Source organism: Mastomys coucha, unplaced genomic scaffold (genome assembly GCF_008632895.1).
Source record: "Mastomys coucha isolate ucsf_1 unplaced genomic scaffold, UCSF_Mcou_1 pScaffold20, whole genome shotgun sequence".
In the NCBI taxonomy this organism is placed as follows: Eukaryota; Metazoa; Chordata; class Mammalia; order Rodentia; family Muridae; genus Mastomys; species Mastomys coucha.
In genome coordinates, this window is record NW_022196903.1 from 103,258,864 (window position 1) to 103,269,611 (window position 10,748).

A 10,748-nucleotide genomic window follows, 5' to 3' on the forward strand; every position below is an offset into this window, starting at 1 on the left:
AAAAAAAAAAAAAAAAAAAAAAAAAAAAATAGAGAAAAGATTGGTGTATATTTTTTTTCATGAAACACCAAGCATAGGTAATGAAGGTTTTATGGACCATCCTGCTTTCTGTCACAACTAATCATGATTCTGGGTAACATCAGAAGTAGCCATAAGCATACATAAATAGTTGTGGCCATGTTTCAATCATATTCTACTTCCTTCATTTCTTCCTTCCTTCCTTCCTTCTTTCTTTCTCTCTCTCTTTCCTCCCTTCTTTACTTTCTTCCTCCCTCCCTCCCACCCCTCCCTTCACTAATACCTTTCTTTTCTTTTTTGATTTTTTTTAAAGACAAAGCTATATTCTATAGCTCAGACTACCTTACAGCTCCTTATGTAGACTGATCTGACCTCAAATTCATAGCCATCACTCTGCATCTGCCTCCTGAATGATGATCTAAAGCTCCTCCACACCCACAAACTTTCAGTTTTTGAACAATTAAATAAGTTGGTTGGTTTGGGCTTGATAAAGCACAGTGTCCTTACTCTAGGAGATTACTTAGATCACTTGAAACTAGACATTTCTTTGGTCTGAATATGCCATCCTTAATTGATATGCTGATTCTGTAACCATATAGAGGTGTTATATGAGTGGGACTTTTGTGAAGTAGATGATTCCTGAGAACAGTCTTCATCATGGTATATATGCCCTTATAAAAGAAGAGCTAGCCAACTGGTTCCATGTAAAGACCCAGGAAGAAGGCACTTTTAATGATCCTCTTTAAGGAGACATACACGAGACATAGAATCTGCCCTGATTTGGACTCATTGACTTCTATAAATAGTTTACAAACTATTTGGTATTTTAGAGTTTTTAATGGCAACTTAAGTGGACAAAGAGGTCAGGAAAATGTAAGACCATGTCCTAATTAGTTTTAAGTGTCAATTTGACACAGTCTATAATCCCCCAGATGGGAGTCTCAATTGTGTAATTGTCCACAGAAGACTGGCCTGTAGGTACATCTCTGGGGGATTACCTTGATTGTTAATTGGTGCAAGAAGGACCAGCTCACTCAAGGTGCACCATTCCTTGAGCAAATGTTCAAAACTTCTATAATAGAGTTAGCTAAGTATGAGCTTCCAAGCAAGCCAAGGAGCATGACTCTATGATTCCTGCTTCAAGTCTCTCAGACTCCTCAAGAATGGAAGAATAAATATGTCTCAATGTATAAACTAAATAAATCCTCTCCTACCATAAGTTGTTTTAGGTCATCAGCATGAAGTGAAGTACAAAGGGATTCATGTTTTGTACAAAGGAAATATTGTAGTAGTTAATCCAGAAGGAAAAAGGAAAAAAATATATTGGGATGCATCAAAAACTAAAGTGATTACAGTGTCATTCCAAGTAGAAAGATGGATGTTAAGGGGAAGGATAAGCCACCATCTAAGATGGATGTAAGGAGCCAGTTTCTCCCTCTTCAGGGAGCTAAGACAATGGATACACAATGGAAATGCTGAAATTCTAGAAACCTTTCCTTGTATATGATGCTCATTTATAGAACAATCTGGAAAGCTTTTGAATTGAAGAATGACAATAGAAGGATGCAGAAGAGGGCATTCCTAGTTGGCTTAGTTATGGAACCATACTTGTTGGGTAAAGGGAAGATATCAGTCTGCCCTTTGATTACTGATTCACAGTCCCTTCCAACATCGAGTTCTAATTCTGCTACATGTCTTTGAGTGAGTTAAAATTCAAGGAATTATTTGTTTCCATTCTCAAAGGCATTTCTAACACTAAGAAGTCAGCTCTCTGTCTTGCTCTTTCTGGTTGGCCTGTGGCTCTGATATTGTTGGCTCTTTGGAGCCAACTACTGTTTTGATAAGCAGAGCATATTTATGTTGAAAGCCATAGTAGCTCCACAGTAAATGAGAAATGTGAAAGCTACGTCTTCAATAGTAAAGTATGAGTTTAACTTTTTGTTCCTCACCTTTCTTTACAAGACATTGTAGAATTTGCTGTTGTATTTTCACAACAAAGGTAAGCATTAGTCTGCTCCTGAGCTTCTTCAAAGGTGAGAATGCTGTGCATAATAACCTTTGAGTAACAATTATTAAACAAATATATTCTAAGAGATGGAGGACTGAGTACAGGATACCACAGTGACTCTAGTGTGCTTACAAATGGCATAACCATTCCAGTTGTTTTCAAATCGAGTGTATTTTTTCTGTATTCAAGGTAGTAGTAATAACTTGAAAGGCAACAGTGGTGTGTGGATAATTTGGTTTTTTTAAAGTCCTCTCAAAATTCAAAGACTTAAGTGAGACAGGAAATTTATTTCTTTTACACTATATCCAAGAAGTTGATGGATATACATAACAAATAGATTAAGTATATGGGATTTTAATTGGTTAAAATTTGACAAAGAGCTGGAGTGGGGCAAGGAAAAATGGGAAACAGACGATTTTAAAGAATTTGTTGACAAAATATAAAACTACCCAAAACAAAAACCAAACAAAATTCAAGTAACATAAAACAAACTCATATCAGTTCTTGCAAGAGACTTTGAGCATAGTGTTAATCATGTGATATCACCTAACTTCAAGAAAGATGGATTTCTGACTGATGACCAAGGGCATTGATAAACTTTGGAAAATAGATTAAAAGAAACCAATTGCAATATTTGACATTATAATATTAATGATGCAATAAAATTTTAAACTAATTTAGACTAGAATTAGGAAGCTTTTGATTTGTCTGATCTGAACTCTTTGCTGAGCCATGGTTTCTTTGTGTGTGTGTGTGTGTGTGTGTGTGTGTTGGTCCTTTCATTTCTCCTTATAGTTCCCTCAGTGAAATGCTGTGTCCTCAGCAAAGTCTTTGAACATTCAATTTAAATTAATATTCTTTTTCATCTTTGAGTCCTGCTCTATATGTATTCATTAAATTATCATTATTTTTATCATGTGTACATTTTATAATTTTATCATATTTTATATTTCTCCAGGGTAAAATCATGATGAAATAATTATTAATGTCTATTGTCTGTTTTGTTAGTGATAGGTCATTTTTGTATAAACAAGAAGTAGTGCTGACACTTAATGGCATTCTGCTATATTCATAGATCACTGCTTTATAAAGTCATCATCAGAAAGGCTTCCTCTGGAAGCAGACAGTTACAGATGCAGAGACGCCTAGCCAGAAATTCTAAAAGGAAGGATTTGATGGACTTCCTCCCAGAGCTCAGTAGATCCCATGGCAGAGTAGGTTGAAAGATTGTATGATCCAGAGTAGAAGGCAGACACCTGGAGAACAAGGCCCTCTGAATCAATTAAGCAAGGCACATCTGAACTCACAGAGACCGAAGGAGTAGGTACAGGACCTAATTGGTCTATACCAGGTCTTCTGCAGATATATTATAGTGTTTAGCTTAGTATTTTTATGGGACTCCTGAATGTGAGAACACATGGGTCTCTGACTCTTGGACCTGTTCTTCAGACTCTTCTCTTCCTATTGCATTGCTCTGCTAATTCTGATACGATAGGTTTTATTTTATATATTAAATTTATTTTGTCATGTTTGGTTGTTAGAAACCTTCTATTTTCGAATGAGAGACCGAAAAGGGATAGATCTGAATGATAGTAACTTGTAGGAGTAGAGAGAGAGTAAATTATAATGAGCATACATTGGATGAGAAAAGAATTTATTTTCAATAAAAGGAAAAATAAATAATAAAATAAAAAATTAAGTAGAGCTCTGTGCTAACTACATGAAAAAAAGAGGAAAAAGAGAAGAGGTAGTATTGAGTTGAAGATAAATGTATTTTTAGGTGTTGCCAGTGAAAGGATGATCAGAAACATCAGCAATGGTCTTATTTGTATGCTGAATCGTGTGTTGCATTTCTTCTATTCAATAGGAAAAATTTCCTATTTAATAGTAAATGGAAATTTCTTTTGATTTCATTCTGTGACTTTGATGTGTTTATAATTCATCTTTGAAATATATTCAAGTCTTGTTTTACAGTACCTTAGCAGTAAATCTGAGGAATGGTGATGGTTATTTTTCCAGGGAGGTACCAATGGTTTTAGAAAACAATATACTCTTGCACAAGCTGTTTAAAATTTTTTATATTATTTAATTTCTCAGTATATTTGAGTGTGTTTGTTATTAATAACCTAGAATGATACAAAACAAGAGTGAAGAAATGTGTCTAGTTATCTAAAATAGGTAAAAGGAAGGGATGCATGACTGAGTATTGAGGTTGTTAAATACTACAGCAGAATTCAGCCCGTCTTCAAGGATATGGTTATCTAACTAGGGAATGGAGACTGTCCTCAAGATTTATGAAGATCAACTGGAAACATTCTCCTGACTGCCATTTTGTATATGAAGACATTTATAGTAAGAGAAAAAAATAGCTCAAATCAAAGTCAAGTTCAACATTGAAAGCCAAGTCAGGGTCTTTACTTTAGGTTCCATGAAAATTATTTTCATCTAAGTGTGCAGTAAGGAAAATGACTCTATGGAAATTGATTGGAGGTAACTTTTAGATGCAATCATTCTCCTGAGTTGGCAAAGAGAGCCTTTTTCCCGACATCAAGGTGAAGGGACCCTATTGCTTAGGAAGAGAAGAAATTATACCCCATGCAACACTGTTATAACAACACTGTTATAACATGGATGATGTTCATTCTGCAGGCCTCCTATCTTCAGCATCAGTAAAGGTTGTCAGCATGGGGTGTATGTCACACATCTTGTTTTCTGGATTATAGAAACACAGATTCTGAGTTTTAAGGGTGGAGGATGATTGAGAAGTCACTGTTCTGTCACTCGTATTCTACCATGGGAACATTCAAGGTGCAATAATGTGAGATCTGACCAGTGTTATAAGCCGGCTGGTGCTGGAATCAAAGGAGCCATATGTAGGAAGAGACTCACTAATCATTCTGTTTCTTTCTTTCTTTCTGAAGTGAAAACAAGTCCCTTGAGGGATTTCTAAGTGGCAGGTTCTAGCTGTTCTGTTTTTCACTCATGGCTTCTGAAACTTGCTTCATCAAAGAGCCTGGCAGACACCTGCATCACCCAAATGAATGGAGATGCCTTTGACTTCTTTGAAGGTATCAACCATATACTTGTTTCCATACTTTAAAATTGAGTTAAAAGATAACCCGTTAGCTCTTGGAGTAAGACTGCTGCCCCGAATTTTCCCATGAAAGAGAAAATTCCAATGCATGATCATGCAATTTAAAGTGCACACATAAGTTAACAACTTTTGGATATTCTAAATTAAAAAAAAAAAAAAGCAGCAAGGTTCATTGTGTGTGCTTTAGAGCAGAATGTAAGCTGTCTGATTCTGTGTTATTTCTTTTCACCATGGGTTCTCAAACACTAGTTATTTAAACCTTTGGATGGTACAAACTAATCAATAACATAGTATTTTGAGCCAGAAAGTTCATGCAGAGAGTCAGCACGGACACTTTAAAGAAAAGTGCAATTCAGACGCTTAAGAATAGCACTACAGCTTGCCAGGATGATTCCGAGTTTAATCTCCAGGAGAGGGAAAATCATTTCTGCAGTGTGTGGCAGAAAGATGGCTCTGTCTTCAAGTGGTGGCTGACTCTCAATAATCAAAGTCAAGTTGAACATTGAAAGCCAAGTCAGGGTCTTTCTTTACTTTAGGTTCCATGAAAATTATTTTCATCTAAGTGTGCAGTAAGGAAAATGACTCTATGGAAATGATTGGAGGTAACTTTTAGATGCAATCATTCTCCTGAGTTGGCAAAGAGAGCCTGTTTCCCGACATCAAGGTGAGGGGATCCTATTGCTTAGGAAGAGAAGAAATTATACTTTCTACATTTAAGAATGCCAGTGAGAGGTGTGGCAGGACATGAGAAAATGCAGTGTTAGGTATGAAAGGTATCAAAGAAAACAAGTATTGATTAAACATTAGGGGATTTTTGACATTATACTAGACCTGAAATTATACTATATTTGTTTTACCTTTATACATCACATAACGTAGTTTCTGGTTTTGATGATGAAAATTATTTGTCCATACTGTGAAAAATACAAAAAAGTATATGAAATAAAGAAGGAACGAAATATGTTATGGGAGTGAATTTTAATTCATGTTGGAAATATCATGAGCATGAGGAGTTATTACACAGAAATATACACAATATAACCAAAAAGCAAAAATGTGTAGGTTAAAATATACACACACAGAAAATTTAACTTTTCAAGTAATTATCTAAAAGGTACTGAGATCTTAAGACATTACGCTTATTTAGTTTTGTTATCCATGAATTCAAGATGGTTGGCTGAAATAATGGCCTGTTTCTACAACTCAGCCATAACTACAACTTATAGAGAAGTTTATTTTAGTTAAATGCTATCTAGAACACAAACTTAATAGGGCAAATATCAGATTTCCTGTTTCAAACATTTCTATTTCTATAAATTCAACTTCACATAGGTACAGTGACTACTTATTATTTATTTAAATAAAAACAATATTTTTAGTTTATTTGTGAATTTTATTCACATGTATGCTTTTCTTCTAATGTCTTAGCCTTAGCCAAACTTTCCATGCAAAAAGACATTATTAAGTCATCACTATGTGTCTTGGTCTTTTAGAACCTGAGGGGAATTGAATATTTAATCACGCTCTCAAATGCAAGAAGTGAGTGTCTCAGCTTTTACTGAATACTAATGTTGTGCCATTGTTCAAATTTTATGATTATGAAAACACTTAGGAAACTGAAAAGGCCACATGGTCACAGGATATATATACATTATGATGTAAGTATATTAGATCACATACACCCTTGCCAAATAAAACCTGTGACACAAAGGATAGGAATTGTGGCATCATTAATGCTAGATATCATGCTTGTTGTTTGTGAGGTCCCAATATATTGTACTGCTAAGAGGGTTTGTGTGATAATTTTTAGAAATGGACACTTTAAAAAAAATACAGTGCTTAAGGGCTGGAAAGATGGCTGAGTGCCGATGAGCATATGCTGCTGCCCTTGCAGAGCACCTAGATTTAAGTCCCAGCACACAAGGCAGCGAAGATGTAACTCCAGTTCTAGGGAGTCCATCTCTCCTAGCACCTGCTTGTACTACACTCGGGTGGTCTCATTCTGAACACATAGGTAAAACATCCATACACATAGTGATATGTAATGAAATACATAGTTTTAAGATCTACTATGAGAGATGATCATTCTGTTTGTGGGTAGTGGTAGGAGAAACAATTAATGGACAATAAAACTGATGTCGTTGTAAAGTTAGAATGTGCCATTCACATAATCTGAACGTCTTAGATAATGTTTAGGGTCTTCCTTTGCTTATTGACTCATTTATTTATCTTTCGAAGTAAGAAAATTTTTACTTAATTTTCATAATTTAGACTTAAAAATCTGACTACAAATAAGTAGAGATTTTTTAATTCATCTTTTTTTAATTATTATTTTATTTATTTACATTTCAGCCATTGTCTGCAATCCCAGTCCCTCCTCTCACAGTTTCTCATCCCATTCCACCTCCCCCTTACCTCCCAAAGGGTACTTACCCCCTCCCACCAAGCATCCCCCTTCCCTGAGTCCTCAGGTCTCTACAAGATGGGGCACATTTTCTCCCACTAAGGCCAGACCAGGCATTCCTCTGCTACATATGTGCCTGGGGCCTTGAACCAGCCCTTGTGTGCTACCTGTTTGGTGATTCAGACTCTGGGAGCTCCCAGGGATCCACGTCAGTTGGGACCTTTTTAGCTCATCTTAACAGCTGTGTCGAAGTTATAATTGTTACTTATGCACCTATTTATGTTGGTGCATTTTTTACATCTGCCCATACTTGTGAGGTCATAACTACAAGCTTGATAACCAAGATCTCCAACATATTCTGAAGTATCCCTGTATCTTTTTGTGCTTTTATTTTTATTTTGTTTTTATTTATTTAATATTGGAAAAATATTCAATATGTACTTAACTTTAAATCCATTAAAGTAAAAAAGCCCTTCTAATTTTCTATAGCTTTAATTTCTAGAAAGCCCTCTTGGAGTTTATAAATTTACTGGTTGACAAATTTCATGTAACATTCTAATCCAATATTTGTTATTCTGTGTGTTTATTACTTAGCATAATGCTGTTTATATCTATTCATGTTGTTACATTGGCAGTCTTAGTAGTGACTGCATAGTATTCCACATCTGCCATATTTTCATAACCTATTTGCAGATAGGGGATATTTCCTTGTCTTTGCTCCTATGAAAACGATAATAAATATGGTAGTGCATAAATCTGTTCCAAGTCCTTATTTCAGTTATTTTGAATAGACTGTTTACCCATTAGTTAAGTCACTGAATCATATAGCACATCTATGTTCATTTTGGTGGAGTACAACCACATTAGCTTCAGTAGCTAAAATACCATTTCACATACCCAAATGTATGCACAGCAGTTTTAATTTTCTCACATTATCATGAATATTTGTCTATAGTTTATCTTGTATAGCCATTCTAATGTGAGCAAGGTGATATCTCATAGATGTTTGTTACACTTCTTTTGCAATTAATGTCACTGCATATTTTCTTGCATGTACCTATTGACTGTATGTTTATCCTGTTTAGACAAATACCTTTCCAAGTACCTTCACACTTTTCAAGTATTTTCACATTGAGTTTGGCTATATAATAAACAGATACCTTATATCTTTTGAAAGTGAATCATTTATCAGATATGCAATTTAGAAATAGCTTTTCATATTTCATACTTTGTAATTTTCCCTCTGTTGAATTTTCCTGGGATATGCATATATTTAATTTATTTTGGTACCTTTTGTCTATCTTTGCTTTAATTGTCTATGCTTTGAATGTCTAATCCAGTTATCATTATCAAAAATGATATCATTAACTTTACTGTTTTCTGTTAAGATATTTGTGATTCCAAAGCTTTTGTATAACCCTTAGTCTATCTCGCAATGACTTCTGTGTATGGTGTAAAGGTGTAAAGATCCAGCTTCACTGTTGAGCTATTTGATACCTAGTTTTTCTTTCGTTTGCTGAAGTCTCTCTCTCTATCTCACTAATGTTACTGGTACCTCCTTGCTCTCTTACTTCCAAACCAATTTTCTAATAACATATTTTTCTGGGTCCTTATGAATTTCAGAACAGAGTTTTTTTTTTCTCTTGCTGTAAAGAATAGCACTGAATTTAGTTGGGGGACTACCCTGAACCTTGGATATCTATGACTAATGATTATTCTTGCAATCTTTCCATCTTCTCTTGCAATGTGCCCTTATGCTCAGGTGTAGTAGAAGTTGTATTATAGAATCCATATCAAATAGGAGTAGACACGCAATAGTGAATTGATGATCTCTACATTGTAATAAAGCATGAACTTTGTTGAAAAGTGAAACTTCTTTGATGAGTGGTGAGCATTATACTTGTCTGTGGATATAAATATAATTACATAGAATGCTGTTAGAAGTATGCTGATTTAGTAACTGGTGATGAAACCTTCTCCTCCATGATTCATCACCTTATCAGCCCCCAGGAAGTTGGGTAGGTTTCTGGTATCAGGGATGATTTCCTCTTGCTGGATAGGCCTAAATATAATTAGAGGGCTGCTGCTTACCACCAATATATGAGTGTCACTACTTCCTCTTTAGGGATATCTTCCCAGTCTTTGCTCTTATTAAAATCTCCCATGATAAAAAATAATCTTCCATTTAGTTGTGTCTCTTTTAAAAATTTTTTAATAAATGCTTTGCAGTGTTAATATGAAAATCTTTCATCTCCTATATTAACTTTATTCCTAAGTTTTAAATTCTTATAGATGTTTGAAAAACTGAACTTGGTATTATAATTCACTTTTCCAGAGAAGTGCATGCAGCATGTCTCTTTTTACATTGGACACATGAAGAAATTTTCAATAATTTTAGTTGACAGTTGCAAATTATATTTGAGATAGTTTTATATAAATGGCAAATTTTCATTTGTTGTGAAAAATAGATAAAACTGATAATTAGAGAAATAGTAGTTTCCTTATCTCTCTTGATAGATACTTACCAAAGCACATACAGATATATAAATACATTCACACACAGTGTTTAGCCATGTATAGAGTATTATAATTTTAATATATTTTCCCCATGAGGCATTATGTACCTATAGCATGAATATCTTTATGATTATGCAAAAAGTTAGTCATTATCAAATAAATGTGAGCAATTAAATGACATTTTAAATATATTTATCTAAAATATAATTTCCTCAGAGCTCCCGGGAACTAAACCACCAACCAAAGAGTACAAATGGTAGGACTCATGGCTTCAGCAGCATGTGTATAGCAGAGGATGGCCTAGTCAGTCATCAAGGAGAGGAGAGGACCTTGGTCCTATGAAGGTTCTATGCCCCAATGTAGGGGAATGCCAGGGCCAGGAAGTGGGAGAAGGTGGGTTGGTGAGCAGGGGGCAGGGGGACAGGGTTTTTTTTGTTGTTGTTGTTTTTCTTTTTTTCTTTTTTTTCTTTTTTTTGAGGGGAAACCAGGAAAGGAGATATCATATGACATGTAAATAAAGAAAGTATCTAATAAAAAAGTGAATCTTAAAAACAATACACCTGCTTTATAAAAATTAGTGATTGTTAGTGACTTATGTGGAGTTTTTCAGTTCAGTAGTGTAAAAAGTAAAGTATTAATTTGTCTTTTATCTTTCTTTTTTTTTATTAGATATTTTCTTTATTTAGATGTAAATTTCTCCATTCCCA

The 10,748-nt window shown here is 34.6% G+C and overlaps 1 long non-coding RNA gene across 1 annotated transcript in view; it reads left to right on the forward strand.

Annotated features, from left to right (window-relative positions):
• Positions 1-4,982: 4,982 nt before the first annotated feature.
• LOC116098286 overlaps positions 4,983-10,748 on the forward strand; it is a 38,301-nt gene continuing 32,535 nt past the window's right edge. The window contains exon 1 of the long non-coding RNA XR_004121784.1: positions 4,983-5,094. This is a non-coding gene — a long non-coding RNA (uncharacterized LOC116098286). The remainder of the gene's footprint in view (positions 5,095-10,748) is intronic.